The following is a 7,358-nucleotide window of genomic DNA, read 5'->3' as shown; positions in this document are numbered from 1 at the left end:
CTGAAACCAGGAAATTGCTAATCATGGTGACATTGAACTCCAGTGACAAAAAAAAAATAATTTGATTAATAAAATGTCAAACTATTTTTTGAGTGTCATAGAACACTTTAACACTTAGAGTGCATCAGAGGTCATATTGATTGATTTGGAGGTACAAGGTTTTGCCAAGGGGTCCACAGCTTTACGTCCCATCCAATGGATGGCGTACTTACTCAAAGTGCCCTCCACAAAGTATCTCAAATAGGGATCGAGATACCACTGAAAAATATTTAACACTGCCGGGATTTGAACCCGGGCCTGGGAAGCCAGCACGATAGCCACCCCTCCATCTCGATCCCCACTTTTAATACTGCTGACTTCATTTGATAACTAAATGAAACTCAATGGTTCTCACTGCATTCACTAGATGTTTCAGTGGTTTATAAAATGCAGTCCTTTAACAGCGAATATATATGTTGTTTGTATGGAGTATAGCTTAGTATGTAGTATTCTGAAACAAATTGAGCCAGAGCAGCAAATTCAAAAGTTGACTCAAAACACAGGAATTTTTGCCTAATTTATTTTGGTCTTTTAGTGCAGGATTATTGAATTATCACAAAGAATGTTGTACCAACTACAATGCTGTTTAGCAAGATTGGCATTCGATCAAACAAGGTTCAGCATGACAACGTACATACATTGATTCCTCATTAATACAAGAGAGGAACTAATATGCACAATCAAATGCATTACACGAAATAGTTCATAATATGAAAATTATGGATAATTTTGATTATTTTCTTTGATCAAGTTCATCAAGAAGTCTGTTTAAATTTCTGTAAATGCATCTGATCAGAAAGCTTATATTCCCAATCCAATCATCATCAGTCCTGAAAGCTGCCAGTATCATTTCACTATAGACCTTAAGAATGGGAACTTACTTTTTTTAGTGTAAATATGATAATCTTTAGTTTTCCACATTTTGGAATACTAACGGTGCTACATATTTTATTTTCAAGATTCACTTAGTGTGAACTTACCAGGTACCAGAGACCACAATTGACCTTTCAGCATCAAAGCTATGAGGTTGGTACAATAAGTCCTTAGAAAAACCAATTTTTTGGGCAAATGTTTTTTTATTTTTCAACATAATCTCCTTTCAACTCTATACATTTGTCCAAGTGTTTTCCAATTTTTTAAGCCATATACAAAGTAGGATTTTGGAAGCTCCTCAAAATAGGCATTTGTTCGATCGATTACTTCCTCATTAGACGTGAACCTTTGTCTGCCAAGCCGGCCACCTTTGGATTATCTTTTGACTTTGTGCAGTTCCACACAAATGTTTGGTCATTGCCATTATTTTTCGCTACTTCAAGGACAGAAAAATTAATATTTCATTTGAGTTGAAAATAAATTTACAGATTAATAATTGAAAATTTAAAATCAATCTGAAATTCTGTAACACAAAAGAAAAGTGATAACTTCAAATTTAAGTACCATGATAAATGAGGAAAAGGAAAACATCCTTAGCAGTCTCTGCCACAGAGAGTATGGACCACTGAATATGGCAGATTCAATGCATTTGTTCACTTACTTGTTTGGCTCTTGCTTTTCCCTGCACACTATTTTAGTCTTCCGATCATAATCAATCATCAGAATTATTTGTGCTTAGTGAGAAATGTCCACTCTGCTTTGTTATTCACATCCCAATCTTCCCTTCCCTTGGCCATAATAAATAACTCTGTCACCAATATTAATGGCAAAAATTAAATTTTCATAATTTTGGAGGGCTGAATCATAAGGTTAGCTTTCAATGTTGTGTTTTAAGTTACGAGAAGTACCCTCATTTTTATATTAATTAATAAATATATATATTTATCAAATTTTTGTGGCATAAACTCCTCACCCCAAAACTCGAATTTATAAACAATATCATCATTATTCATCCAATTTGTATCAATATAATTGGGAATTAGTTTATTTTAGTTGTTTTCCATAAGTACTTCAAGAAATAAATTTTTGATATTTATTAAAAACAAGGTGATTTAAAAAGATGATTCTATAAAAAACCAAGATTCATTAAAAATTCCTGGATGCTTTTTACTTATATTTAAATTATAATTATAAAATGGTGTCATATGGAAATAACAACAACAAGTTTTTAAAATTTGGAAATAAGAATTTGTTATTACCAACAGCAACAGGCATACTGTGATCTTAAAATAGAAGTAATGAGAATTCTAAAGGTAGAAAAATCCTCATGAGAACACAATTCTGAAAGACACATCATGATTGAGTTGGTTGCAACAAGTAACCTTTTGGTTGGTCAGCTTGCCAGCTGCATTCATCTAACTTGGGAGTTGAGTCTGGGAGGTATTTCATAGAGACCTAATAGAATATACACGCACAGTAAGTAAATGTTTCCCTAGTGCTGCATTCCTAATCGCACTGAATTATCTATATTTGCCGTATCCATCCACCAACGTCTTAAGATGAAAATATCACTACTTTCTCCCTTTCTTCATTAAACTATGTGTCTTTGACACTTTTTGGCCATCACAACTCTATGAGGGCAAAAAGAAACTTTAAACTTCCAAAATAAAGATTAAATATTTCACGACCATGGTTTCGATGCTGCACATCATCATCAGGTAACACACATCAACATTTTTCCAACTTATATAGTCTAGCTCTAATAGGCAGGTAAGGGAGAGGAGAGGGGGTAAGGTAGGAAGAGTAAGGGAGAGGGAGTAATTTGAGTTTCCATGCAGCAACCTATTAGTCATCTAAGGGAGGGTATTAATTGGAAGGTTATTGGCTCAAATTTGTGAAAGTATATATTAATTAAATGAAGAACACGATGTAACACTCCAGCGTTTACAGAAATAGCGGCAGGAGGAAAAACACATTATGTTCTACATTCAATTAGGGGAGGTGTTTGTCTACAAAGGTTTGACCTTTATTAAGAGACGGTTGATGATCATCACTGCCTTGGTGGGAGTAAGGTTGGTGTGGAAAGATATTGGAGTTTTTTACGAATTTTGGGAGGGGGGAATGGGAGAGGTATAATGTTTCATTGACCACCTCAAACCTGTCAGACTAATGGGATTGCCAAATTTCCAACTCCTCCAAAGCATTCAACCTGCGTCCTTTCATTTCAGTGTGAAGAATGTCTGCTGTGAAGTTACTGGTGTGATTTTTATCTAAGAGGTGTTTGGCAAATTGGGATCTGTTGTCTTTCTTTGTGAAGCATGTACGGTGTTCTTTGATCCTAATATCGAATGTCCTCCCTGTTTATCATATAGATGGCGTTGCAGTATGTACCATTGAGTTTATAAACCCCGCTTTGTTGCATTATGTCAATTTTATCTTTGGGTGAACCTATAATGTTTTTTAAAGTATGTGTGTTGTAAAAAGCTGTCTTGATTTTGTTTTTGGAGAGTATTTCTTGTATCCTGCGTGAAATGTGGCCAAGGAATGGAATTCTTCACCATTGATGCTTGTCAAGTTTAGATGTGTGGTATATAGATTTCTGAGCTTTCTGTGTTTTTTTCTGTTGTACATGTTGTCAATCATTCTTTCCCTGTGACCATTGTTGACTGCAATGTATTTAATAATATGGAGTTCCTCTTGTTTGTTGTTTGGTGACATTGGAATATTGCATACCCTGAGTAACATGGCATGAAAGGCTTTACATTTTTGTGAATGGTGATGCTTGGATGTGGAGTGGATAATTTGGTTGGAGTAACACTTTATTCTGTGCATGGAGAGGTCAAACCTTTGATTAATTATTTTCACAGTCAAATCCAGGAAATTCAAGGCACCATCTGTTTCCAACTCACTTGTGAATTGTATACATACATCTAAAGAATTTAACACAGTCAAAAAATTGTCTTTAGGATCCAGTCCAAACACAAGATATCGCCAACAATGAAGATAACACATTTTTTTTAAGGGGATGGTTGAAAGCAAAAAATAGTCTTTCCCAATTGTCCATATAAATGTCCGCTAGGATGGGAGAGAGAGGTGAGCCCATGGCCAGGCCTATTAATTGTCTATAATGTTGATCATTGAACACCAAACTACTTTGATTCACACATAATGCTAATAAATCACACAATTCACTCGTCACAGGAGGTGGTGTTTTGGCCTTTACAAGGACTATCTCAGCTAGTTGCAGGGCTCCATCCTAGGGATACTTGTGAACATATTGGTAGCATTGAAGGACACCATAATACATTTTGGTGGTAATATTATATCTGACAACTTACTCGTGAGCTCGTATGAGTTCTTGATGCCGTATTTTGGGGAAAAATGAGCATGTCTGAGTAGGTTGTTTTACATATGAGCAAGTAGGTGGGCTGGCGCGGAGACACTAGATACCAGTGGTCAGATAGGAGTATCACCTTTGTGAATTTTTGGGAAACCAAAGAATCTGGGCGATTTGGGATTCATTTGTACAAGTTTGATAATATCACTCGGCTTTGACAACACTTCACATCCAAAGCCAAAGCTATCTTGACATCTCTCTGGTGTTCTGCAGTGGGATCATGAGGAAGACTGATTATTTTATTAGACATAATGAAGTCATCACATTTTTTTACATTGGGCTCCTTGTCTAATACCACAAACATATTCCCCTTATCTGCTTTCGTAACAATGAACTTATTTTTTGAAATCGACTTTTTTAGGGATGACGCAGCCTTAATTACTTCTTGTGAGCCTATCTTACTTGTGCAATTTAAGAAATTCCTGCATTTAGCTATTTCCATTGAAATGAACTCTTTTGGTCCTGTGTTCCTGTTGCCGAGGGCCAAATCACAATCTACTGCGAGATTTTTTAGGTCCTTGATGGTTGCTCAGACGTTGGAACTGTACATGAGGCCTTTCTTGAGAAGACTCCATTCGTCATGCTGGAAAGTGTGGTTAGAGAGATTCATAACCCTCTCGTCGATGATATGGTTTGAGGGGGCAGTTCGAACTCAGCTTCTTTGTTTTTGGTTAAAAACACAGTAATCAACCCGAAGGTCGGTTTTTGGTTAACATTCAATTTTTTCACCTTTTTTTAAACGCGATGTCACCTACTCTTTGGCGAACACTATCATCCAAGATCAACCATTCCGCACAATGCAGGGAGCTGGTCAACTCTGTGAATAATAGATTCAGGTAGTGGGAGATGGATATTCCCTCATAAGAAGGAATTCCACAAAGTTAAACCTGAAACTGTTATGTTCATCATAACTCTTTTGGCCCCTGCTTTGGATTGGTTTTTGATGTATCAGAAATATTTATTGTTAATGGTTGTAGCTTGAATAGAAAAATCAGAATAATTTATTATTGAGTAAGCAGTTGTCATTAAATTGTTAAAAGGGGCAAAGAGATTGATATGCATTTCCACTGGATTGCACACCAATCAATACTTGTAAAATAAATAGAAATGTGATGGATACACATGGATGGTGCTTTTTGCAAGGAGGTAGGTAGTATGGTGGGAGTGGTAATTCAGAAGGAAATGAGCTTCTACTTGTTTTATTGTGTTGACTGCTTTTATTCCTCAAGGATTGAAAGTTCTTTTTACTATTAAGTTCATGCCAAAAATGAAAAAGTCACACTCCAGTATTGACATGAAATCACTAAGATAAACAAAAAATATTAATGTCCTGTTTTGATAATCCAAGAAGAAGCCATTTCCTAATTAACAGAGAGGCATAATTAATTTTAATGAGAAATGCAGTCAGAGAAAATTCACAGGTGAGAAGGTTAATGATTTTTCATAAAACTTTTATTGAGCACGCACATATAGTATATGGAAAATAATCTGGTATAATAGAAAATTCAATTGTATTACTACCGCATACTTCTGCAACTTTTACAACCATTCCAATCAAGAATTATTAACAAGGGATATTTACATTACTGAAAGATACATGGACCAATAGATGCATTCGTGATGACATGGCAGAAGAAAATTTATCAAAAACTATCAAATCAGTTTTTGAATAATTTGAATTGACAGTTGTAATCAACAATTACAAAAGTGTGGAGAACAGAGGTAAGTTTTTGTTATTAAAAATGATATTAGAGGCAACCTAAGAGTATGACAATTGTAACTGAAACCTTAACAACAAATATATCTTAATATGTGATTAATAAAATGTTGTACAAATGTATTTTATAGCATATCTTCATATCACAAAACCTTTTCTTATTAAAGCAGGATTACAACTATTAATTTAAACATTTATGAATGGAGTATACATTCTTTCATATTACATCAAGACCTTAATAGAATCAAATATAGTTAGGCATTTTGCTTTACACACTAGTATATTACATTCAAGTGATCATTTTTAAAAGTTTCAAATGAAAGTTTATAAAAATACATCGCATGCAAACACTAGGGCAGCTCATTGAAGATGTAGACAGAATAGTGGTTAACTAAAATGAAACTATGTATTTCTTCATAATTTCAACAACTTGATGATACTTTTAAGCTTGGTATTAGCTTTAACATTTGTCATATTTTTTAGTACCCTGGTAGTACTGTGATTCTGTTGGAAAAACAACTGATCAATCAATTTAATGGCCCATAAGAAGCATGAAATATTACTAGGTTACTTTATCCATAATTGTTCAAAGTGCCATTTTGTAACGGACTAATTAGGCATTATATTCTTTTCATCTTTGCTTGTATTCAGGAGTATCACTTCAGTACAAAAAATTGATTCAGTCAGCACTGAAATCGAGTTTTCATAAAAATGACACAATTATACATAAAAAAAGCCCAAGTAGGTACCCTAATATCCCTAAGTAAAATGTTGGCAACAATTTCATACTTTGCCTATACATAACTCTCACTGGACTTTGAATGCTAAATGCAAATTTAATTGAGGACAGCTTTATTGATGGCAAGAATTTTAATGTTTTTAAGAGCATGGTTTTTGAAAACAAGTAACTGGCCAAATAATAAATTTATTTTCAATGAAACTACCCTAAGGTATTTTCACTATCATTTGATCACTTATTTAAACTTTCTCTCACATCTTTAATACCCTGACTGCCACTTGAAAATATCAGCCATTTCATCATCATTTTTCATCGTGGTGCAGACTTGAAATTTAAGTCTCCATACTAAGAAATGTGTGATGGTAGTACTATGAACAATAGTAATGTGCTGTAACTTAATTGAACAGCTATATCGAATATGTAAAACCACCATCAAGATTGACCCAACATTTTTAAATTTGGCACAAGCGGTTAATGAAAGGGCTCAAAAGATTAAAAGTTATTTTCAGATGAGCCCTTTCATGGAATTCATTTAATTTACACAATTCTTTTTCTTACGTGAAAGTGGCAGTGACTGATTCCATTGGTAATTT

The sequence above is a fragment of the Hetaerina americana genome, unplaced genomic scaffold (genome assembly GCF_022747635.1).
Source record: "Hetaerina americana unplaced genomic scaffold, ioHetAmer1.1.p SCAF_1, whole genome shotgun sequence".
Lineage (NCBI taxonomy): Eukaryota > Metazoa > Arthropoda > Insecta > Odonata > Calopterygidae > Hetaerina > Hetaerina americana.
This window is presented reverse-complemented; position numbering follows the sequence as displayed.